General features: G+C 37.8%; 1 protein-coding gene across 3 annotated transcripts in view; it reads right to left on the reverse strand.

Annotated features, from left to right (window-relative positions):
* The window catches only part of MEI4 (meiotic double-stranded break formation protein 4), a 204,869-nt gene extending 182,817 nt beyond the window's left edge, over positions 1-22,052 (reverse strand). The window contains exon 1 of one of the 3 annotated variants that reach the window (XM_072832295.1): positions 21,879-22,052. The gene's annotated coding sequence lies outside the window, so the exon portion shown is untranslated. Of the gene's footprint in view, positions 1-21,525; positions 21,822-21,878 lie in introns of those variants that run through there. The other 2 variants (XM_072832294.1, XM_072832293.1) reach the window with 2 other exon arrangements.
* Positions 22,053-27,453: the final 5,401 nt, after the last annotated feature.

The following is a 27,453-nucleotide window of genomic DNA, read 5'->3' on the forward strand; positions in this document are numbered from 1 at the left end:
ATAAAATCAACTTAAGTTAGAATTTTAAAAATAATAATTAGTATTAAATTTTACGGTAGATGTGAAAGACTTCTACCTTGAAATCTATTAAACACTGTCCAAGAAAACTAAAGCTCTAAGTAAATTAGACATATATATATATACTGTGTTCATGGACTGGAAGAGATGATATTACTAAGATCTTAATTCTCCACAAGTTGACCTCTATACACAATCCTAACCAAAATTCCAATCAACTTCCTTGTAGAACTTTATAAATTATTTCTAAATTTTATTGTAGAATAGCTTGAAAAAGAACAAAGCTGAAAAAGTTACAACTGCTTTGTTGTAACACTTAACATACAGGCAAAGGAATCAAGACCAGGTAGCATTAGAATAAAGACAGACAAATAGATCAATGAAATAAAATAAATATGGTAAAAAGTAAAATAATATGGACCTAGTACTTACACTAGATCCATACTTACACAGTCAATTCATTTTCAATAAGGGCACCTTGGCAATTGGTAAAGTTTAAAGTATGGTTAACATATAATGCCAGAACAATTAAATACATGGAAAAAATGACATTGCCATCTGTTCAGATCTTACACACACACACACACACACACACACACACACAATTAGTTGAATCATAGCCTTAAATGTAAACACTAAAACCAGAAGAAAACGGTAAATTAGGGCAGAAAAGACGATTTAGAAAAGTCATAAAAAGCACTAATCAGTATAGAAACATTGACAGACTTCATCAAAATTAAATCTGCTAGTCATCAAAAAACATCATTAAGAAAACAAAAAGCAAAACCACAAACTAGGAGGGAATATTCGCTATTTATACCTGACAAAGAACTTGGATACAACTATACATAGAACTTCTATAGATTATTAAGAAAAGAGGCAATCCAACTAAAAAATGGTCAAAAGACGTAAATATGTCATAAAAGAAACTAAATAGTTTGATAAACAGTTGATAACCATAAAGAAAAGTATTCAACACTATTATTATTCTTATCCAATAAGAAAAACAGAAATCAAAATCATAGCAAGACACCACTTTACATCCACAAGAAGAGCTAAAAGTAAAAAGTGTGTGAAGCAATTGGGACTTTCATTATAGCTGGTAGAAATGCAAAATGGCATAACCATCTCTGGAAAAGGTTTCACCTTTCACTCTAAGGTTTCTTAGAAGGTTGAACATACATCTCCCTATAGCCCATGAATACCACTCTTACCCAAGAGAAATAAGAATATATGTCACAAAGACTTACACAAGAATGTTCATAGCAGCTTTATTCATAATAGGTAAAAACTGGAACTAGCCCATATGTTCATCAATAACAGGATGAATAAACAAATTTGGTATATCCATACAATGAAATACTATTTAGCAATAGAATGGAATGAACTACTGATACATTTAACACTATAAATAAATCTTAAAGCATTATCCTGAGTAAATAATGATTTACACAAATTGTACATACTCGAAGTTTCCATCTACATGAAGTTCTAGGACGAACTAATCGATGGCAGACAAAATATGAATAATGTTTCATTATGGGAAGATGGGGAAGGGCAAGGGGATTAGCTGGAAAGAAGGCTGACGGGATTTTCCAGGGTTCTGGTAAAGCTTTATATCTTGATATGAGGCTGAGTGTGATACACAGGTGTGCTAATTTGTCAGGGCCATCAATGGTACACATAATACTCTCCATTCCATTGTATGTTAATTTTACCTTGATGAAACAATGAATTTCTAGCAGGGATGGAGTTTAAAAGGACCAGATTTAAACTCTACCATAAAACAACTAGAACACAAAATAAAAAATACACCATCAACAGTTTTCAAATATTGGACAGAAAGCAGTGCAGGATAATAATCAGAAGGCATACGAACAAGGTGAGTCCCACACTGCACCAGCTGAGAGCCTGAAGGCAGTTTGCACGCCACAATACAAGGAGGTGGAACCCAGGCAGATCCTGCCTATCTCAGTGAACTAAGACTGAGATGGGAATTCAGAGGTCAGACATATAAGAATTGGTCAGGGTGGAGTATTATTATATCATATAGAGTAAGAGTTCTGGAAATCTGAAGAGGGGTTCCCTCAAAATTTTGGCTACTGATTTGTGTATATATGAAAGAAAACAATCCAAAGTGCAGTGGCCCCAATGTTTTTCTACCACCTAATGGTAAATGACAAGAAAAATCCTTTAAAGGAAGAACATGACAAAAGGTTAAGTAAAAAAACTAACCACTTTGACCACATGTAGCTATTGCTACATTTCAGAGACTGGACGGCCAACAAAAAGCAATAGGTAGAAAGATGATCCACAGATCCACAGAAACGTGGCTCTTCATGAATGCATAAAAAGCAGTCCAAAAAAAAAAAAAAAAAAAAAAAACCAGAATGAGTGTTTCCTCCTCCTCTATCCTATATCCTATTTCAGTGGGTCTCACACTTGAACCTGCCTTGAAATCACCTGGAGGGCTCATTAAACGCAGATTCCCAGGTTCCACCACTAGAATTTCTAAATTAGCAGGTCTAGAGTTAGCTCTAATTTGCACTTCTTACATATTCCTAGGTAATACTGATGCTGCTGGTCTGAGGACTACACTTGAAGATCCACTGCCATATCTTATCCCTGAAAATAACAGCACATTCAAAAGGTTCTAATTATCTTCTCTAAGGAATGGTCCATTCCCAACTGCTATGACTGTCAGCCCTAAACAAGAATAAAACAAACAATGGAAAGTGCTCATATTTTAGGCAGTTTCATTGTTTATTACACCATAAACTTGTGAAGTATTTCTACCTTCCACTCTTCTATACCATGTATTTTTTTCAATTTTAGCATACTAGGAAACTGAAATTCAAAAAGTTATTTTTATACTCATCCTTAATCCTACAGCCCAAGTCTAATATCAGGGCACATACTCTTTGCTATATATCATGCAGCCACCCCTGAAATTCCCATGTGCCTTGGCTGTTCATGCCCACCCATACTGGAACTGCACCCTAATACTCTGTTAAATGAAAAGGTCTAAACTCTACTTTGAATATGAACAATACATATCTGACTAGACTGCTGACAAGGAGAGATGCTTCATATCCTGTAAAGCGCAACTTTGTAAAAACCTACTTTAACCAGAGCTTCATTCCTCCCAACCCCAAAACTGATAATACCCAACATTTAATAAGTGTTTCCTACGTGTCTCTCAGCAACTTTCAAATATATGATACAGAGATTTTAACTATAGTCACCATGCTATACATTATATCCCCAGAATCATCTTAAGATAAGCCTCCTAATATTTCTCATAGAATTTTCTTGGGTAAGCAAATTGAAGGGACCCAAAGGTCTTGACCATAAGCCTAAGTAATTGCCATTCTATAGACCCCTAACCTTATATTTTTACACATAAAGATTAAACATGTGGTCAGACTTTTAACCACCATTCTGTTTGTTGTATGGCAACTGCAACTCAGTGATAGCAATTCAGTTCCACAAACAAATTAAGTATATATAAGAATGGAAGCCAAAACTGTGTTAGAATCTGGTTAGACAAAGATGAATTAGATGTATTCCTTGCTTTCTTTAACGTCCATAATAATGGAAGAGGGGATAAGGGGCAGAGGATAGTTAAAAATTAACCATACTTCAATGTGATAAGAGATTTAACCAAATTCGGAGTATAGGGGTGCCTGGGTGGCTCTGTAGGTTAAGCGTTCAACTCCTGATTTCGGCTCAGTTCATGAGCAGGGTCATGAGATCAAGACTGGTGTCAGGCTCCACAGTCAGCACAGTCTGCTTGTCCCTCTCCCTCTCCTTGTCCCTCTGTTCACGCTCTGACACACACACACACACACACACAAACACACACACACACACACTCTCTCTCTCTAATAAATAAACTCTTTTTAAAAAATCATAAAATCAGAGTATAAGGGACGACACCCATGGGGTCATCCTAAGTCTAGGCTCTCTACTCAAAAAATTCTTAAATCAAACTCAACAGTTTCTAAGAAAGAGAATGCCTGGAATAGCCCAAGCCAACATCCAACCACATCACTGTTTTACTACAAAGCATGTAAATATCACTCTTCACTGGAGTTTTTTACCCTCTTTTGAAATCAGCAGTAATTTTATTATTAACAGTAAATCATTACAATAGTTACAACCATTTCATAGTGAAGCAAAGCTACAATTTATGACCAGTGATGATAAAAATGAAGATAAATCATTGCTATCCTGATGAAAGGTAAATTAAGAGATATCAAGAGATATAAAAATGGTTTGTATGAGGATCTCCCCATTAAAAGTCCTTGTATTTGCGAGTGGTTTCAGGAAAGACAAAAAGATTTCAGGAATTCTGGATATTGACAACCCAAGTTGTCAAGGTAGTTTAGCTTCTAAATTGCATGGTTGATAGCTCTATTTGGCCTGGCTAGACCATGACTGTGTAACTAAGGTCATTAAATCACTATGCAAGATCAAACATCAAAAAGATGATGATGAGTAAGTAGAGAAGCTTGGAAAGGCCATGAAAACAGCCATAAGAATGAAAACCTCAGGATTACTTTACTGACATTGTATCCAAAGCCTCTGCCTCCTCTTCCATCATGGTTAGCAAAAGCCCATCTGAATTATTCATGGTTACCATGAGCTTTCATACTACGTGCTTTCAAAGGAACATGCACATATATGAGTGATCTCTTTACTGTAGGTGAAATGTTTTTATTCATATATCCACTGATAATCAGAATTCTGTGAATACTGATATTTTATCCATGGCTTCTTCTCCCTCCTTAACTCTCATTTTATAAAACAAAACACTAACTGTGAACAGAAAATTTATACCTAGTAGATATGGTAAAACAGTGGGATGTGTTTTGGGTAAACTGATATTGAGATAAAAGATATGTTAACTTCATGTGGCCCAATTTTGACTCTCATTTTTTTAAAAAGGTCATTCTTGATATTTTCATCTTTAGCTTTAAAGAGCACCTTTAAATTAAATTTTATTTCCCCAATATAGATTTCTTAAACTAGAGACACAGAGTAAATGATAATGAGGGAAAAAATGACAAATTTTACCACATGAAAATTTTAAAAGTCTGTTCATGAAAAAAACAGCAAAAAAAGTAAAAAGACAAACCACAGCCTAGGAAAAGAAATTTCAACACATACAGTCAATAAAGGGTGAATAATCATAACATCTAAAGACTATCTGTGAGTCAGCAAAGAAAAAATGAGCAAAAGAGATAAATGAGCAAGTCACAGAAAAGTTAAGAAAATGGTGCAAATATATGAAAGATTGTCACATACATTCACAAAAAGACATGTTCAAAACTCTTCCAAATTATTATAATAAAAATTATAAAGAATCTAAATATCTCTTGCTAGAAAAATAGCTAAATAAGTTGTGGTATATTTATGCAATCAAATACTACTGAGCGGGATCCCTGGGTGGCGCAGCGGTTTGGCGCCTGCCTTTGGCCCAGGGCGCGATCCTGGAGACCCGGGATCGAATCCCACATCGGGCTCCCGGTGCATGGAGCCTGCTTCTCCCTCTGACTGTGTCTCTGCCTCTCTCTCTCTCTCTCTCTGTGTGACTATCATAAATAAATAAAAATTTAAAAAAAAATCAAATACTACTGAGCAATAAAAAATGAATGAAGGAGAACTACACACATCAAAATGAATGAATCTCCTAAGTAAAAGAAAAAAGCAAGAATTAAAAATGCATATAATTTGATATAATTAATATAAATAATGCTATATATAGAAATATAACTATGTATAAAAAGTACAAAGAAATTTGGGAGATACATTTTACATTTAACATTATAATTATTTCTGCCAGGGAGGAGCAGCTAAAATCAGAAAGAGGAAGGGTTTCTTCTGCCTTGTAAAAATCTAGCTTTTTAAGCTGGAAGTTGAGTATACTGATGTTTGCTGTATTATTATTTATTCTTTTTTGTATATCTTAAGATGTTATAGCATATATGTATTTTAGATTTTATTTTCTGTTGGGATTATTGATCTTATAGTGATTTTGAAGTAAGTGCCCAAAGATATGATTTGAATAAAGAATTCATGTAGTTAATACAGTCAGCCCAACACAATTGCTGAAGAAAGCATTTATTGCGGTGTGACCCTGAAATATCCAAAGTTGTCTTTATACAGCATTGCTCTATCTTATAGAACACTTCCAGTTCTTCCTAAACAACTCGCTGAACTGTTTCTTCCACATCTATACAGAAGACAACATGAATGAGCTGGTACTAAGACGCTAATACTAAGATTAGCTTATTATCTGCTTGCACATTTTAGAAGGGATAGGCAATAAATTGTACCCATTTTCAGAAGTGAACGGCAACATTGAAAGCACAGCTGACCACTGAGCAACATGGGTTTGAGCTGCATGGATCCATTTACACATGGGTTTTTTATAGCACTGTACTCTAAGTGCATTTTCTCTTCCTTATGATTTTCTTAATAACATTTTCTTTTCTCTAGCTTACTTTAAGAATACAGCATGTAATATGTATATAACATATATAATGTGTGTTAATCGACTGTTACCAGTGAGGCTTCTAGTCAACAGTAGGCTATTTAGAGTTAAGTTCTGGGGGAGTTGGAAGTTCTATGCAAATTTTCAACTGTATGGCAAGATCAGTGCCTCCAACTCCCATGTTGTTCAAGGGTCAACCATACACAGGTCCCAAAAGCCCTTTAAAGATAAACAAAGCTAAAAATCGATTAGGGAGCCATTCACACAATTCTTAGCAGAACTTTAACACCAAAGGATACAATGTGTTGTGGCAAAAAGCTGCTACCTCACTTAAGGCATAAGCCAAAGGCCACTACTTCCAGAGAGCCTACCCTATTTTTGCCCATGATTCTCCCTTTTCTCAACAACTGGAGTACCTGTCACCTGAAATACTGATGCTGGCTCTTAATCAGTACCCATCTGCTTTTGTCTTTCCTTTCCTTGGAAAGGATTAAGGATTAAGTTCCTTGGGACTCATGGACTATATTGCCTTCCCCTTTTTCACTCCTCCACCAATAACTCCCCCATCCCAAACAAGAAGGTCTGAATAGGTAGGTTTATTCTCAGTTGGATTGGGTAGCAGAGGACCTTAGGCCCAGACTTCAGAATGCAGGGACTGCAAGCTGAATCCAGCTCTGTCCTTTGCCAGCTGAATGACAAAGTAATTTCCACATCTCACTTTACCCATAAAACTAAAAATACATTAATAACATTTTCATAAGACTAGTTTTAGTTTAAAGACTAAAGTAAAACATGGTTTTAAAGCTTATAAGAGAGTACCTGGCATATGGTAAGCACTCAAGCATTGTTATTTTTGTCACTACTGATAGTGGTACTACTATTGTAGTTATGTTATCACATTACTACTTATTTGGAGGGGAGAAATGAGTCTTGGAACCACACAATTCCTAACTTTGTGCTCTCCTAATTTTATTAGTTTAACCATTCCATTGATCAACGTGCTCCTTGACACTCAATTAGTAAGCTTGAATCCAAATGCAGTTCTGGTATAACCAGAAAAACAATTAGTCAATTCTGTGCCCAAAATGCTTACTTCCCTAGGCAAGGGTAATTGTTCACTTAACAAGAGCTTTTTTCATGATTGCTGTTATTAATTAAGTTTACATTGGCCTTGAACCTGTGATGTCTCTAGTGGAATTATTTTGTTTAATTCTCATATATTTTGTAAAATCATAAAGGCATTTTCATAAATCTACCACAAATACAGATTTTTCTAAAACATATCCCCCTTCCCATTTAAAACATGGGACATAAATAAAAAAATCCATTCATTTGGACATTGTTCTCCCATGCCAAGTATACTTGCAACACTTTGGTATTTAGGAATGATAGATTTATAGCATTCTGTTGAAAGTTCCTTTGTGATTAAAATATACTTTAAAGCAAATTGAAAGTAAGTTTAAATAAGAAGCCATGGGATTTTTCAGGCATTTTTACCAAAAATGATTCTGCAGATTAAATTCAGAACAGTTTGACAAAGCACTCACTGCTGACAGTGTTATTTGATCTCAGTAGACGTGCAAATGTTCAACAACAAGAAAGCATGTCAGTAATTCATAGATCTTGAGTCAACTCTCTTGGGTAAAGAAAGAGTATCTTTTTTTCCCCCTATATCCCATGACACTATTCTGCTGTGAGGAAATTCTTCCCTCTTCAGCCTGCCAATAGACAAATCACCTGTTACAGACGTTTTGCTGACTTGAGGTGTTTCAGTCCATTAAGAGCAGGCAACCAAAGAGCATCATGGGCAAGTCACTAACCCACAAAAGACAGCAATCATTCTGGAAATTCGGCATTCCTTGCAACCCCAGTAATCTTAACCCCACAATCTACTTTAAATAGATGAATGAAGTTTTCCTAACTCAACCCTGAGAATTCTGTCTGGGTAGGTAACATGTTTCCTAGACTCTCTTCCAGGTGGGAGGCAAGCTGAAATCCCAGCATCCCTCTTGCCCTTCTACTCTCCCATTTGTAGGGCCTAAAAACATCTGCATTTCTGCCTACTTTGTCCTGTTAATTCCCCTTCACCCACTAACTCAAAAAACCCATATTAACACAGAAACAGCCAAAGATCTAGTTAGGGCTGTGATTACTTTGAGACAAAGGTCTTGTGGTTGTAAGTTACACTATCAGAAATCAGGATGGTGAATAGCTACAGTGAGCATAGAAACAGGAAATTCAGTGAGCTGTTGTTACTTTAAAATAAAAATGTATACCCACTAAACTGTGATCCTGCTTCATTAGAAATTGAAGACAATAATAAACTACATTTTTTTTTCATTTTCAATAACATTTCTTAATTTGAAAATTCTAATATTTCACCCCAGGAGTCCAGCTCAGATAACTATTTTGTCAGAAAATACCCTTGTAGCACAAGGAAATTAACTGACCAATTAACTTATGAAATTGAAACATTAAAAGAACAATTTATAAATATGCCAGTTACACTTTTCTTCTGTTAAAAAAAAACTGGGAAGCATCTCATTGTGCTTTTTTGAGGGTCAGACCACATCAGAAACAGAAACATGATGGTAATCTATTCATTTGTTCAGCAAGTATTTTTTGATCGCCTGCTATGTCCAGAGAATAGGCAGTGATGGAAACAGATAAGCTCCTGAGCTCACAATCCTTACACTCTAGTGGGAGGAATCAGGACTTAAGTAAATAAAATACATGTATGTGAAATTGCAAAACACACAGGTGAGCAAACTAATGCAGGTAAGATGGAGAGAGAAGGTAAGGGGTTAGTTACAATGTTAAATACAGTAGTCAAGAAGGGCCGCAATTAGCAGCTGACTTTTGAGCGAAGATGCAAAGGGAAGTGAGGGGAAGAAGTTATGCTAACATGGAAGAGCACAGAAGAGCAGGCCAAATAGAGGGCAGTTAACAGGCCTGAGGCAAGGGCTATGTACAGACCACCTTCTTGGCACCACTGGGAAGGTGGTGACCCTCAATTTAATGCTGTACAGTAGGGCGACTATTATTCCTGTGTTACAAATGAGGTGAAGCTCAGCTCTATTGCCACCTGCCCAATGTCACACAGTTAACAGTGCTGATACCTTAACCTAGGGTTACATCTCAGTCCAAAAGTCTTTCTAGCTTACCAATTGCCACACTGCTGTGTCCAATTCTGCGTACCACAACTTGTCGGCAACAATCGATTAGGACTGTCAGAAAGTGTGATTATAAGGGTAAGGGTTCTGGAGACTGACCACCAAACTGCCAGAGAAGACTCCAGGCACACAGCATCTGAAAGGATGCTAGACCAAGGAGGGAAGAGAGGAGCTCAATAATCCTCCAAAAGGCAGAACCTGGACTAATACATGGAAATTACAGGGAGACAAGTTTCCAATAAATAGATAAATAAGATATCCAATGCAGGAGCTATCCAACAATGGAACAGGCTGTCCTGCAAAGTTATAAAACTCCAATTACTGGAGTTACTCAAGCAGAGGCTGAATGCTATCTTTCTGAGATGAAGACAGATTTCAAAACCGATATGAAAGCTATGTGGACTGACTGGTCTTACTCAATTCTGAGTCCATGATTACACAAGCACCAGGCAGGGCAGTGTACAGTGAAAATTTCCAGCTGGGAAATCAGACAGCTTCTCTAAAATCCAGTCTTCTAAGCTCTGTGCACTTAACCCCTGGCAAGCCTCAATTTGCTTATCTGAAAAAGGAGGCAAATAACAGAAGCTGCTTCATACGGGTTATTGAGAGAATTCAACGAGATAAAATCCATGTAAAGTACTGAACACAGTGCCTGGCAGAGAGTAAAAGCTCAATGATATTTAGCTTATGCAGGTACATATACTGGAGAGCCTGTGTAGAAAATGTATATATATATATATATGTGTGTGTGTGTGTATGTATATATATTATATATATATTATATATATAATGTGTACAAATTTCTCCATCTCTATCTTTATTCTTTTTCATGAGCAAGAAGAGTTCAATGTCCAAAGCTGAATTGTAACAGCATACTAAATTACAACATGATGAAACTGACAATAATAGTAATAATGAATACTTAAACAGTCAGCTTCTTAGAGTAATAATTTCATATTATGTCTCTATTAACAGGAAATATACAGAAAAGTTCATCTTTTATACAGTTGATACACCAATTTAAAATTAATGAAAGAAAAATCAACATTTTTAATTGGAATAATAAAAAGTTTAGTCTTCAGCATAAGAAAGAATACCTAACAATATGCACCTTTAATGTGTGTGTATATGCATGTACTCAAGTGTACATGTGTACATACACATGCACTCACATTTATGTATGCTTTCTATGTGAAAATTAAGGAGCTAAACTAGAAAACTCATCATTACTTTTAAATTACTTCTTAGTGAACACAAGTATTCCAGATATTTCTTATCTGGGCCAAGTATTTTATGAATAAATGTCTGTATTCATAGAAAATGAAGGAGAAATAACCACAGAACGTAGTGTCCATCTGCTGGAATCTGGAGATGCTTCGCGATGGTAGAAAGTGAGTTATGATTTTAGATTAATTTGCCATTACTTTTTTGTCCTTCTGGATAAACTGACATTTATTATTCATTGAGAAAACTTTGAAGAATGGACCTCAATGATAAAAGGAAGCCTCCACTTTAGAAAATACTTGGGTGGGATGCCTGGGTGGTTCAGCGGTTGAACATCTGCTTTCAGCTCAGGGCATGATCCTGGAGTTCTGAGATCGAGTCCAACATTGGGCTCCCTGCGAGGAGCCTGCTTCTCCCTCTGCCTAGGTCTCTGCCTTCTCTGTCTCTCATAAATTAAAATATAAAATCTTTTTTTTTAAAGAAAATACTTGGGATAATGTCACTATATTTTATTTCTGGGTGCTCAGTGCTGTTAGAAAGTCATAGTAAGACATATACTTTTAAAAATAGTATTTGCGTGAGGCAAATATATAGTATACAGTATATAGATTCATATCCATCATTGTATTTGATCCTTCTAATAAGCCTGTGACAAAACTGCTACTATCCCTGCTTCATCGACATGTAAATAGGCTCAGGGAGTAACTTGCTCAAAATTACATAATAAGAAATGAAGATACAATTTGACTCTAAAACTCTTTATCTTTCTATATTGTCTGCCATGTAGACACATTAAATTAGCATATTTTGACATAGATAATCTATTCTAATAGATTTTAAGTATAATAAAATTTATTTAATATCAAAGCTATGTTGAACATGTGTCACAGATTCCCAAGAACTTGGTGCTGGAAGAAATGATCCAGTCTGTCAACCAATGACAGAATCAGGAGTCCAATCCAGTCTCCATGGACATTAGAGTATTAAAAATTGGATTACCTAATAATCAGTTCTTAGAAATTCCTTCCAGACACTCTGTAACTTCTGCTTATGAATCCCAGGTCCACCTTTGGAAGCAAAACAGTATAAAGCCCACTTCTCTGAATCACTCTCCAAAGATCTGCAAGCAAAAGCCCGTAAAGCCTCCTATTCGTAACATAATATTGAGTCTCTTATCATTCTGATAGCTTCCTTTGGTTATTCTCTGACTGGTCAAAACCCCTCTTCAGTGACACCCAGCATTTAACTTCCAATTCGGCAATGAACATAATCATTCACAACATTTGAACCTTTCTCTTAATGTGCCCACAATAGTACATGTTATTGAACAGTCAGGCTCTATGATGGTTCAAATGGACATAATGAGGAAACAATTAAAAATCTATTCTTTTTCAAAATTACTTTTAAGCTAGATCTCTAGTCATGCAACTGATTTGTTAAGAACCAAAAATGCTGCTACTCTCTAGCTTTACTTCTCTCCACTGCCTGTGGGCAATCTAGCCACAGAGGACTCTATGGCTTCCAAAGTATATACTCTCAGGATGGTGCGCCTTTGTCCATGATGTTTGCTTTCTAACAGAAACATCCTCTCCCCACCTCCTGCCTGCAGATTTTCTACTCATCCATTAAGGCCCAAACTGCCCTAGTCTGAAATCCTCTAGATTACCTGTTCCTTCCTTCCTCATCCTGGCTCTGCTAACTGTACGCTCATCTGCATTTCCATAGCATTCTGGAAATGTTCTCACCACAAGGTTGTATCAACAGTCATAGGGGTCTCTCTCCCCTACCTGATAGCAATTGAGCTCATCAGAGACATGGACTGTGCCTTCACCTTTTATCATTTCTAACAATGGGCTCAGTGTGGAAGATTAAACCATACTGTACAAGAATGACTATAATAAAGAGTTGGAAGTGAAATACTTCACAGAAAGGAGAAATTAATGACAGCTAAGGGATCACAGGAAGTTTCATGAAGAAGACAATACCTAAGGGAAGATAGCAGAAGTTAAGAAGATTTAGCAATGTGGAAATAAGGGCCTGTTTGGTTATACAGGTAAAGGGGAGAGCATCAGCAAGAATGAGGAAAACCATGAGCCTGGCTAGAGTATGAAGCCTCAAAGGAAAACATAAATATCTCTCAGAGACCTCTGGATACTGGACACCATGCATTCACTTTACATCCAGTACCTCATTTAATTTCTTCATTTTCTTATCTCATTTAATATTTCTCTGATGTACAATTTAGTATCACTGTTCAGAGTTAGGGAAATTAAAGTTCAGAGAGGGCAGCTTTCTCAAGGATATCTAGTTAACAAGTGGAAAAACTGTTTTTCTAATGTTCATCTTTCTGCATGCCTTCTTTCTACAATATAGTTTCTGGGCTTGGGAGTAGGAATTATGTGTAACCTGGATAGGAGTAGGCCTCCTGAATGGCCCTCTGGTCATCTTGTACCTACCTCAATGCCCATCCTAGCTTATCACCACCTCAGCAAAACACACACACACACACACACACACTGTATATATATATATATATGTGTGTGTGTATATATATATGTATATATATATGTATATGTACATATACAGTGTGTGTGTGTATATATATATATATATATACACACACACACACACACACACACAGGTGCACTAACTCTGTTAGATAAGGTATTTTTTCCTCCAAAGACTGCCCAGTGAGACAAGAAAGACTAATATGAGTATCAGTCAACCCTAAAAATCCCCATCAAACTCATCTCAAATATATCTTGATGAGGCAAGAATAGCATAGAGGTAGGAGAGCAGGTTGAGGAGCCAAGCTTCCCAGCTCTGCCCCCTTAGTGGCTGAGTGACTTTAGATAGGTTGCTCAACCTCTATGTACCTCAGTTTGCTCATCTGTAAAATGGGAATCAAAATAGATTTAATGTATAAAGTTACTGAGATGAAACTAGTTAAGGCACATGACCCCTATGAACTCATAAGGTACACAAGTAACACTCAATGCAATGCTTGTTCTACTTGAGACTAGTATGTGGCCATGATTCAATCCCAGACCCACTGTTTCCCAAGTCTTTACTTCCATAGGTCTGATCACAAATCTATTAAAAGCTCAGAGAAGAGACACACGTGGGCTAACATGAACAGAAAGAGAAAGGACCTCTAGGGCAGGCCTGGGAGATCTGAAGGATGAATAGAATTCAGAGAGGGAAAGAGGGCACAAAAGCATTTCAGATGGAGTGGACAGTAAGAGCATACAGCAGATAATGGCATATGTATTTACAGGAAAAGACATGGATCTCCTCGGCTAAAGAATATGGTATTTCAAGGAATAAACAGAAATAATATAAGATAGGGAAACTGGGATCTTGAGAGTTAGTCAGGAAGGGCTGACTGGATAGATGGAAACAAGTGTAGTCTTCTGAGTGGGTAAGTGAAATGATCCCAGTGGGGTGTCAGGAAGAAGACTGTCCAGGGTAGGAAGGAGTTCAGGACTACTTTCATCACACACCAAAGGGCTGGAAGGAGAATGAGGCCAGGATGTTGAAAATAAGCACACAGAAGACAAGAGGCTCTGAAAGATGTTTGAGGAATGGTAGGGTTTGCTGTCAGACTGGAGACGGGGAGACAAAGTGAGGGAAGACTTCAATACAATTCCAGTATTAGTGGTGAATGGCTGGTGAAGAATGGACCCCAGTCAAAAATACGTACCGAAATTACTGGGAAGTAAAATATGTACAAAACAATGCTGACAACACAATTACTCAAACAATATGACCTATTCTCTGAAGTTGTTGCTTTAATTCTATACTGAATCTTAGCTTTTTATCAATGAGTGATGGAAATGAGATAAGCACATTAATAACTAAAGAAGCCAACTTCCTGCTATGTACTCTGAAGCAGTGCCTTTCTCAGCGATTTTGTGCAGGAGTCATATTTTTGGAGTTTACTAGGAAACTGGGAATTTGTCTATTATTTACCATCAGCAATTTAGTATGAAATGCACTAAGGGGTCTTTGAGCTGAAACGGTTCCTTCATTTGCAATGCATGGTTATACTACAGTTACTTGCATGGATGCAGCATTTAAAGTACATAATTTTGGTTTTGGGAAATTGATTTTGATGAAGAGAGCTTATTGGGAATATACATAATTTTAAAAATCTATTCATTATATACACAAAATAGTACTTAATAATTATCAAATAAATGGATGGTGAATGATTTTTTTAATTAAAAGACAAAATCATCTTTATAAAAATGAGATTCTTTAAGAGCCATACTTATAAGAGAAATAATTTTTTAGGAAGCAGCAACTTCTTGAGAACTACACAAGTGTTTTGTTCCCTCTTATAAAATGCTGGATTGCTCATGATCAATTTATATTCTGCCAACAAACGTTCAGCACCATTTATTGGTTGTGCCAGGCATTTGAGAGAAGTATGCCCCTTCCCTCAGGAGCTTTCTTCTACTGGAGGAGGCAGACAAATAAGAAAATAAATAAAATACAAGCTAATGCATGAATAATAGAACTTTAGATAAAGTACACAAACAGATCAGAAGAGAATGTAGTTTTCTCCTACCATTGTTCCAAAAGATAAAAAGAAATGGATCATAAACAACCAACTATTGTAAAACCCATTTGAAGAATCTGAAAAGAATCACAGTATGTTTTGTTTTTTAATATTGTAAGAAACAGATACTTGCGAAAACAGAAGAAAGGCATAGGAAAAGAAGCAATCAGTAAGCAGCCTCTGAAATATTATTTCCAGACAATTATATTAAAGATTAAGAAAGTCATATCTCTCTAACAATCAACATTACTTTCTAATGGGTTGTTTTCATTTTTCTCTTCATCCAGATTAAACCAAAGCACACATTAAATATAAGAGGATTTATTTTCCTGAGTTCTGTCACGGTGAAACCAATCTAATCAAAATTGAAACGGGGAATGAGCTCACTGAATAAGTCAGAGGGAAGAATTAAGCTGACCGATATTTTGGAAGCTTGTTAAAAAATAAATTGGACTTTCATTATAAAAATTGACGTACATGAATGATATACTTAAGAACCTACTTCAGAACATTTCCTTAAAGTCAGTTTGATTATTAACCAGAAAATACTGCATTTCAATATATTTTGTTATATTTCCCAAATGCAAGAGATACAGCAATGAGCATAAGTGAGAATGAATGCCTAGAAAAAAGGGACAAAATTCTAAAAGATCTTTGAGTCTCTGATATATGCTGTTCAGTTTTGAAACCTAAATAAAAAGTTTAGTGAAATACTTCAAATCATGCCCCCTAAAGTAATTAAAGGATGATCAGTGTGCTTTTGAGATTTAAAGAAAAGCAAAAGAAAACTGGATAGTAGACGTAGTCCTTTTAAAGACCTACAATTTGTAAATTACTCCCTTGATAGCTTTTAAATACAAACTCAGTAAAGGAAAAAAACTAAGCTGTTGTCAAAGACAGTTGTTTGTATGACATTCAACACTTAAATTGGCAGAGGTGGGGAGCGTGGAGTGCAGTGCAGTGGAGTCAGATCACATCCCCTCTTATATCTGCAAAGTAAGGAAAGAGGACATATTAATGCTTCTCCTATTCATTGGAGGCGGCAACCCTTCCAAGAAAGTTATCATCCTTAAGCTCAACTGAGCATTATCAGACAGCACGTAGTAAAAGAGATTCTGTTCTAGGCACCCTGTTTGTAAACAGAGATGGTAAAGGAACTCAAAAACCTGCTGTCTGAAGAACAGAGGAATGAAATTGGACATATTCCATGAAACCCCAAGGAACAAGACAAGGACAGTGGGTGGAAGTTATGTATGCAAATCCTACCAGTCAGATGTGTCTAAAGACATGTAAGAGAACATTAGGAGTAGTGAATTCCTTGTTGTGGAAGGTGCTCAGGTGCTACAAACTCTGATAAGAATGGAGCTTAATCTACCCAAACTCTGAACAGAGAAGTTAAACGGATCACCTTCCAGGACCACTTTCACCCTGAGATCCTATGATTATAAGAAATAAAAGCCATAGTCACTGACTATGGAGGGCTTAAAAGTCATTCAGCTGCATATAATAGGTACCTTTGAAAAAGTGGTAGGAACACCATAACCACAGGGTCCACACAGAAAGCTAAAAGTAACACAATTAGGGTAATATGAAGATAGTTTAATAAAGAGACTGTTTCTTAAAGTGTGGGCAACTTTTAAGGGGGTAACACAATAACCTGAGAGCCAGCAACAACAGAAAGGGGCAAAGTCATCCTTCATTTCCTCTAGGCCTTAAAGGGATGAGAGGAGGAAGCAGTTACCAGAACTTGGAAAGAGAGTATGGTGGAGAAAGGACAACCTTATAGGATCATCGTTAGGACTGTGCAGGGAGCAGGTCCTGGTATGAACCTGCAGGATGGAGGAGTGGAGAAATCTGGAGGACCAGAGGAGAATATCCAGCACAAATGCTAGCAAGGCACACAAAACAGGGCAAACAATGAAAGCCCTAGCCTGGGTAAGAAGTTGGAATATAGTCCCTCTCTCAGGTCCTTTCTAAAGGATGTAGTATTCATTTTTATTGGTGGACTCATAGACCTACTGTTCTTTACCATCACTTAGTATCACTGGCTCTTTTTGATTCTTCAAGCATCCTCCTGGATTTATTCTCTGAACTAAGCACTCAGCTGCAACATATTTGCTGTACCCAAAATTGTAGTACCATAGAATACATGTTACAGAACCTGAAAATATGAATATAGAACCATCTACCCAAACTTGGTCAGGCAATTTTCCATCAGTAGCCTTGTTCCTCATTCCTTCATTCAACAGATATGTTTAATTATGTCCTACCTGTCAGGCACTGTGCTAGACACAGGGACACAACAGTTAGCAAGACAAGTCCATCTCTGTCTTCATAGAGATTTGAGATGATTATCAATCATTCCAATCTGTAACACCCTAGTCAGTAAAAGAATCTCAGAAGTGCTATAGATCTAAGGTTGGCAAACGATGGCCCACAGTCCAAATCTGGGTGGCCTTGTTTGTATAAACTATGTTTTATTGAAATAGCCACGGCCATTCTCTTATGTATTGTCTATTGCTTTAGTACTACAACTTCAGAGTTGTGCAGTTGCTGCAGAAACAGCATGGCCTTGAAAAGTCTGAAATATTTACTATCTGGCCCTGCACAGAAAGTTTGCCAACATTTGCTCTAAATAAAACCTAATGCTTTAAGAACATAGATGTAAGAACTCATAAAACATCTCTGAATACTGTAGTCACAAACCAAATCATGAGAGGGTTGGCTTCCTGCAGGATTTTATTTCTTTTTGTTTTTTATTTGTCTTCTTTTATTGTAAAAAAAAGGTATCATGTGGCTAATGTCTTCTATTGAGAGCTGTCTTCAGATAATGTCCACATTGTCTTACATTATATCTAGTCTTTTGATTGATCAGAGTTTTTCCATATCACAGAAGGCCCTTTTTTTTTTTTTTTTTTTTTTACAAAAGATCCTTTTCTCTAAATAATACAAAACAAATTTGGACCAGGGTGACTTTAGGTTATCTTTTAAATTGAACAACAAAACTGATGGGAAAACCATTTAGCCGGATCCCTGGGTGGCTCAGCAGTTTGGCGCCTGCCCTTGGCCCAGGGCATGATCCTGGAGTCCCGGGACGGAGTCCCACGTCGGGCTTCTGGCATGAAGCCTGCTTCTCCCTCCTCCTGTGTCTCTGCCTCTCTCTCTCTCTCTCTATGTCTATCACAAATAAATAAATAAATCTTTTTAAAAAAAAAAAAAAAGAAAGAAAAATCACTTAGCTAACACTCAAATGCTATATAAATGCAAAATCATAGCAACAATAGTGCCTTCACTTTCCTACAGACGGAAACATAAATGGATGCTTTTTTTCCAATCACTTGTCCCAGAGAACATTAACATTTTAAATGAAAGAAAACAAAACCTAGCTTTCATTGGCTGTTACCAAAAGCTTCTAATAAGTGACAGGATCCATGCTGGTTGTGGTTCCTCCAAAAGATGTTAAGAGGCTAAGTCAGTGGTGGCTGTGGCTGACCATTGATTTGCCATTCCAAAAACCCTCTTCTTTCCCTAATGGTAATCAATGTAGCATGAATAAAATTAAACGGACACTTAGTTCACATTTAGTCACTATAACGCAGCAAAAACTAGACTGAGAAAGATCCTTGCAAAGCCTTGGTTCCTGAAAGTTTTGTCACGCCACCAAGCCACTGATAAAATACACATCTCAAGATGCTCAAGAAAAGAGACTGAGCCCAACAGCAAACAGAGAACCAAGAATGAGATGACACCAGAAAGAGAATGGGGAAAGGAGGAGAGATCTCTTAGGTACCTTTCTATCCTTGAAAATGCCTTCCTTAGACCATGGCAACTCCCTCTTATACATACACTTTTAACTTCCTATACTCTTGTTTCACATCAGTTACCACAACTACAACTGGATAACTCCTTCTTTAATTAGTTCTAATGTCTACATCCCTCAGTGACAAGCAAGTTCCGTTGAACTCATTATCTGTCTGCTCATAGCAGAAATCCCTACACCTGATACATGAAAAGCACTGAAAAAATATCAGATGACTGACCTAATGAATGAATCAATAGGTAAGCAAGCTGGATCCTAGGTACTGTGCAAGCATATAAGAAAGCTCTGGTTATTCTTTGATATGTTCCTCAAAAAAAAAAAAAAAGATCAACATCTTCCTGTACTTACACACTATACACAATATTCTAAGAAGGTACCCTAATTGCATCTCAATCCTTATCATCTCTACCAACCATCTCTCTGCTCTCACAATCTCTTTTTCTGTACTGACTTTTCTCTCTCAACATACAACCAAGATCAGATTGCTCCTAGCTTTAAAAAAGAAAAGAAGCCCTCTTTAACCCCCCTGCTGAACCTAGCTGTTCTTACCAAGGTCACAAATGACATCATAATTGCTAAACCTTATGTCTATTCACAAATCCTCATTCTATTCCTCAGCACCATCAGACCACTAATATGACCCTATTGGCCACTCCTCTATTCTTAAAACACTTTGCTCTCTAACTTTAGTGGCACTACTCCCCTAATTATCCTTCTATTCAATTCCCTGTCAATTCTATAACCGAATCTAAAGATGTGTCTATATTTTCCTCAAACCATTAATACCTCTTGTCTTCATTACCGCATCAACCTTCTGACTGATCTCTTCACTCCTTCCAATCTATTCTTCACAGTGCAGAGTCATACACTTCCCTCAATAAAGCTCCAAAGTGACCAGGCCTAATTTAACTGGCTCTATTAAATTGTGACTCTTGACCTTCAACTTCAAGTATCTTTTTCAAGTAGTTTAACATACACGTCACATGCAATTGCCCCACGAAAGAACTAAACTATTCTCTCTGATCTTTCGCACGATATTCTGGACTCCTAACATCTTTATATATGCAAAAAGAAAACATATTTAGGATAGCATTTTCTAAGCTTTCACAAAGCCTCCGAAATACTTGTTTTGGAAAGCCAGTTCCAAATACTGGTATTCCCTCCATCATTCATGAAAAAAGTCATCCAGATTATACATGTTCCAAATTAAACACGTTCTTTATCGCACTTGATCTAAAACCCTTTTAAAGCAGTAAGTCTTCCAAAATAAAAACAAGAAGAGTAGATAGCAGCTCACAAATCTTTGCCAAGTGACTGAATCTCATTGCAGCCACATGATACACTGTAAATTCTCAGGATTTTAAATAGGAAAAAAGGCAATACAAACAAGCCCAAGAAAGTGATCAGTGTGTGTTTAATTAATTTGACAAAAACATTGCTACTAGGATGCCTGGGTGGCTCAGCAGGTTGAGCATCTGCCTCCGCCTCAGGCCATGATCCTAGGTGGGGATCAAGTTCCCATACGGCTCCCTGCAGGGATCCTGCTTCTCCCTCTACCTGTGCCCTATGCCCACCCCCCCCACCCCCCACCCCCCCGCCTCCTCTCTGTCTCTCATGAATAATTAAATAAAATCGTTTTTTAAAAATTGCTACTGAAAAAATATATCCTGCTCATGAACAGAGTCCACGTCATTATGTGTTTTTACATTTTAAGTATTTTGTGAATATTAAACAATACATTTCTTTATATAATCTATAGGCCCTAACGAAATTCAAGTCAACATGTTTCTGTAATTCCAGACTAGGAAGCTACTTGAAGCCTTTCATAACTCAGTCCAAACTACTTCTCCGGGCTTCTTTCCTGCCACTTCTAACAGTCTAGACACACTGAGACGTTCTGTTTTTTCCATCCTGCCTTTACTCTTACTAACCCCTTCATCTGTAATGAATTCCTAACGTCTTCCTCTATTTCCCAAATATCTGGTCCTTCTGCCTCCTTCAAGTGCCGCCTTCTCCACGAAGCTTCTGTGTCCCACAGCATTTTGTCAGATCCTTCTAAGGCAATGTCACCTTTTCCTCTGACGGTTCCTTCAGCAATCACGTACGCCTCCCTAGCGCAAGCCTGTGAGGCCCTCGAGTGAGGAAGGCGTGCGTGTGCCATCTCCGACACCTACAGCACTTTGTACAGTTCCTCCAACAGAGAGTGGGTGACCAAAGATCTACTCACTGAATGGATTTGCCAACTCCACCAATGGCTTCTAAACACAGGCCCTGCCTTCTCCTCGAAGCCTCAGGAACTATTTTGATGGTCAAGCTAGACTTGAATACGCTGAGAGGCGTGGAACACACCACAGACACCCACGAATTCCTGTGCCCCGGAAGCTCCGGTGCAGGCGCGATCGACGTCATGAGGTGAAGAGAAACCCCAGCCGTGTGCGGAACTCCACGCGGCGGTGCGAGTGGCACGAACGCAGGTCTACAGCCCCGGGGCCACGGGAAAGGCACGGCCGGGCCACCTGGGCGGAGGGCGACGCCGACCAGGCTGGGCAGCGGAGGGGTGCGGGGCGCTTCCCCACCTACCTTCGGGGCTCCTGCAGAGGAGGGAGGGCGCCCTCCGCGGGGAGCCCGTGCAGGCGGGGAAGGAAGCGCTTGACCAGGGGCCGGGGGAGCCCGAGCGCCCGCCCTCGCGGCCAGGCGCAGACCCGGAGCCCGGGACGCTGCCCAGCTCGCGCTGCCTTCCAGCCTCGGGGCAGGCGAACGGGGGCGGGGCCCAGAGACCACAGGCCCCAGAAGGCCCCGCGGCCCGCGCGCCCCGTCGCGCGGTTGGCTGCTGGTTGGGAACCGCGGGCTTCGGCCCCGGCGGCGCGGACGGGCGCGGACGGGCGCGGACGGGCGCGGACGGGCGCGCGCTCATCCGAGCGGGCTCGGCCCGGCGTCGCGGACTTCTTTCCTGAGGGCTCGGCGAAGGGAAGAAGAGGAAACGCCCCGTCGCCTGGCGAAGGAGTGCGCCCCCTGGGGTTTGCTGGCCGGAAGGTGGAATCGGGACCTTGAGGAAGAAGAGAGCCTCACCGTGACTCGTGGTGGATGGAGTCGCGTTGGTGGGGGAGGGGGGCCCTCCGGGACCTGAGGAAAAGAGAGAATTCCGCGACAATGGTCCTTTCTTCCACAGGTGAAATTAAACTTCTGTTCCTCACAGAAAGCTATGATTAGTACAGAGTGAATTTTTCGCATTTTACCTTTCACGTTGTATTTTTCGTCTGTATTCTCAAGTCACTTTTTCCTTTACCTCGATCTAACATTCTTACCTATTTTAGAATCCCAACTGGATTTTAAGCATTCTGAGGACTGGTTTTTTGGTTTTTTTTTTGTTTTGTTTTGTTTTTGTTTTTTTTTTTTTTAGTCTTATTTAGTATTGCACACAGTGCGTGGTTGCTAGTGGGTAGAAGTTTCAACACACATTTATAGAATCAATTATCGATCATTTCTACGTGGAGGTCTGTTGAGCCTATTTTCCCAAGTGGATGAACCTTTTTTATTAAGACATACATTTGCCTGCGATCCGTTATTGTAATTTTTAAAAAGATTTTATTTATTCATTAATGAGAGATACAGAGAGAGAGAGAGGCAGAGACACAGGCAGAGGGAGAAGCAGGCTCCATGCCGGAGCCCGACGTGGGACTTGATCCTGGGACTCCAGGGTCACGCCCTGGGCCGAAGCTGAGCCACCAAGGCTGCCCTGTACGTTTCTTTAAAATGTTAAGCATCACTGTTCTAACCATCTGCCCATTAAAAAGAGTCCATGATTTTAAGTCCATTGTAATTAGTTTAATCTATCAGTCCTCATCAATCCTGCAGAGGTAAATTTCAGGTAAGCCCAGACTGAGTTATCTCGAACTCCAAATTAATGAACACTAGATTAATGATTTACTGTAGTTTACAGTTCTTATTTGAGAAATGTAAAATCCAATCCTAGTTCATCTATCACAGAGATAATCAAGAGTCAAAAGGGGAAATGTTGCAAAGTTGCCTTGTGTACTGCATGTGTGAGATGCGCTTCAATTCCACTCATTCATTCATTATGCAAATTGGATTGAACTACCTTCTGCCAGGCACTGAGTGAGGCATGATTATTGCCCTTTGCAAGTGTAGTGTGGTAATTAAAGCAAATGGGTAAACAAACTATCAAAATATAGTGCAATCACCGAAATCCTATTGGAAAACTACAGTCAGTTTTAATAAAGGTGTATCCTTTCTCATTAAGCCTTACATAGATATTTATTAACCTGAGTATATTTACAATTTTCTTTGAGCTTTGGAAGATGGAATGGTTATGAATCTTACAAAAGTGTATAATGGGAAATAAGTTTCATGAAAATTGTACAACGTTTCATACTAGTTTTTGTGTTACTCATCCCTAGTGGGAATATATAATAAATGATCAGTACATGTTTGTTGAATAAAGAAATAAATGGATTTCCAGTATCTTAAGATATTTAATCTGTGCCTTTTAGCAGCTACTTTTCCAGAAATGTTGCAATTCAGCTATGTGTGCCAAGGCCCAAACAACTTTTCTAAAAGAGTTTATAAAGAAGGGTAAAGTGAAAATGTGTAAAGATGTACCTAAGCTCTCTTATCTCTTCCTGTTGTTCACTGCAGGTAAATGCAGAATATTTGAAGGGGGCTTCAGTAAAGAGACAGCAGAGAATCTTAGAAAATCATGTTTCTCTCATGTCACAGTTTGTTTTTTTTTTTTCAATAAAACAAGCTCATTAAATGCCAATCCATCCATAGCAGAGGAAAGATTAATGGTACCTATGTAGAAATGTTTAGGATCCATATAAAAACATAGAAAATGGTTTACCTCTATGCAAAATATAAAACCTTAAATGGAGAATACTAAGTTATTATTAGCCAGTTTAATGTCAATCTAAAATAAATAAAATGGATAAAGTGAATGCTAAAAGTGTAATCAAGAGGGGTGCCTGGGTGGTGTAGCTGGTTGAGCAACAGACTCTTGGTTTCAGCTCAGGTCAAGATCTTGGGTGGTCTTCTCAGGGTCATAAGATCCCAGCTCCACATCCCCCTTGCCCTCAGTGTGGTGTCTGCTCACTGTGTCTCTCCCTCCCCCTCTGCCACTCCTCACCCATGCTCACCTGCCCTTTCTCTCTCTAAAATAAATGAATAAATCTTTTAAAAAACATAATCAAGAAACAATATTAATTTTAAATGACTAACCATAAAGAGCAGAGTATCTGAAAATTTCAAGTAAGAATGTAAAGTATGTTTTTAAAAAACTATTGTTAGAAAATGTTGTTAGAAAAGTAATTTGCATTATCTTATACAATTATGGAAACAGTAGTAAGCCTTTCTATCAAGAAACAGAAACTTCAATAATCCCTAGGTCAACACCCATTTACACAGGAGAAAATTTATTAGCTGTGTTCAATTCAGTAATTCCAGAAACATTTATCATATTACATACCAAGTATTAAAAAGTACTTGTCCTTAATGGTCTTGCTGTCTAGTAAGGAAGCCATTAAGATAAGATAGCTAGCAAACTGAACAATCCCAATATGCCAGGTAATCATGAGTTACCTAATTTAATTAATCCTCACAAAATCCTTATGGGCCAAGTACTGGTTTTAATCCTTATTTTATAAAGAGGAAACTAAAATTTGGGTTGGTTCTGTTAAGTTTTTTAGTAACTAGATGGAAATGAAACCGCCAAGGCAAGCGAGGGTCCAAGAACAGATTTTATTGCAGGCACCCTCGGGCGAGGTTCCACGACTCACGGGGGAAAGAGAGTGAGTCGAGGAAGTCGCCCAAGACAAGGTGGTAGGGGGTTTACATAACGTTGTAAGGCAGAACGGTTTCCTATCGGTTGGCTCATATGCAAAGGAAGGATTGCAATCCAACCAGTCAGAGTGACCCTCACTATGCAAAGGAAGGATTGCAATTCGACCAGTCAAAGGTGACTTCCTCCTCTGGGGTTTGAAGGGCATTGGGTTCGGTTGGGGAAGTCCAAAGGAGAGGTGTAAGGGTCTGCTCAAGCTGTCGTCCCAAGTGAAGGTGGTGACAGGAACCTCAGCCATTTTGGCGTATCCGCCATCTTGAGGAGTTTCCCTTCCCGCCTGGCCCCAACAGGTTCATTCATCCAACAACATTCAGTTTGTACACAGGATAGCTAGAACTCCTACACAATCCTGTCATACTCCAAAGTGAATAAACTTAATCCTTTTATTCTAGCCCAACGAGGAAGCCAGCTAGGTCCCTCTTTAGCTGCTGCTTTTAATTCTAGTCCTTATTCAGTGTTCTATCCACTAATGTCTTAACATTCTCAGAGGTATCCGGGACAGCTAATTCTATATGAGTTTTTTGTGTCAGACTTTTTTAGAGCCAGGTCTTTTGGTTAGACTTCTACCTGGCAACTTTAAAGCCTACTTTAATTTCATATCCACATTTGTCACCACTCACTATTCTATGGCCAATATTTTTCTCAAATTGATCTAATACCCTAACATAATTTTCAGCAGATTATGATCTCATGGTCACTAGAATTAACATTATAGTACAGAATGAATCTTGCCTATCATTACCTTCAATAATTCAATTACTGTTAACACAAAATTAGTAATTTATACTGTTATTTATATAATTATTAGCATAGTCCAGATAACAGTTTATAGCATTTCCCAACCTTTGTCAAAATGGTTAGTATCTACTTTAAGAAGAACAAAATCCATAAAAGTTTCCAAGTGTTTAAGACCATTAAACCACATCAAATTCATGAAAAAAATAACCAGTATATGTTTTTAATGTATTTAATTTGGTATTTTAAAGTATAGAATTATAGAAAAGTGGAAAGATTAAGAATATGGCTCAGGAAAGGAAGCTTTAACAACTATGAATAACATCTCTTTAACATACCTAAAATCACATACTGTAAAAATAATTATTCCCCAAATTAAAGTATGTTACTTTACTTAAACATTTGTATTCAAGAAGAATTTTAAAAGTATTTTACAGAAAATTTATATTTTGAATTTACAGAGAATATTAGGTTTTTAGAAGAAATATGCCCCCCCCCAAAAAAAAATCTATGTGTAAAGTGAATAATTCTTTTTCATATGAATATTGATTTCTAATTTATGTGATTCCAAACTCAGTTTTAGGTGGTTTTTTTCCTCAGAGGAGTACATTAGTGAATTTCAGTATTTTGTGGGTTTTTTTATTTGAAAGGGTTCACAGTTTTACCACCTGAACTGGTGAAAAGATATAAAAAAAAATTAGGCTAATCTACCAGAATTAAAAACACCATGGAAGGGATTTAGGTCTATTAGGGAAAAAATGATGCTCTATGAAAATATGAGGTGAAAAAAGGAGTTTGGGCTAATCTTAGAAATCATTTAGGCATGTTACCAATTTAGAAAAGGGTCTTTAGAGGCACGTAAAAGAAAGGCTTCTATGAAAATGAAAGAAAGCTTGCAAAAGCGTGGACTGCTCTGTTGCCATTGGATTTACTGTGACTTAATGAAAGACTAGATGACACACGCTAGCAATGAAAGTTAAGGCAAAATAGGTGCTATGAAATAGATGCATATTTAAAGTACTAATTTTAAATGAACAAAATATAAGAATTAGGCAGAAATATTTAAAATTGAATGCTGGTAAGTCAAACTTAAAAATGCAAACAAAAATGATTTAATAATGGGAAAATTTTAAAGTGACAATATTCTGATCTTATTTAATAATAGAAATATTAATCTGTGTAAAACAGTTCAGATGTAACATTAAAGAAAGGAACATTAAGATTATTTGAAAGAAGAAAAACGTATATTCTGGGAAGAAAGAAAGCAGAGTAGTGGCAAATCTCCTGGAGGAGGAGTGTAGAATGGACTACATAGACAACTACAGTAAGACATATAAGCTGCCTAAGGAGTCGGGAAGATAGGTATTAAACTCACTGAGGAAAAGCCCATCTCTTATATTTTTTTTATCTAGCAATACATCTGTTTTATCCTCAGTTGAGATGAATGTCTTTTTTTTTTTTTTTTTACATTGATAGAAATCATACACTGTAGTGATTATAGGGATGGGCTCTGAACGGAAACTGCCTGTTTGGCTCACTAGTTTGCCTCTGAGTAGCAAGTGACCC

This window comes from Canis lupus, chromosome 7 (genome assembly GCF_048164855.1).
Source record: "Canis lupus baileyi chromosome 7, mCanLup2.hap1, whole genome shotgun sequence".
Lineage (NCBI taxonomy): Eukaryota > Metazoa > Chordata > Mammalia > Carnivora > Canidae > Canis > Canis lupus.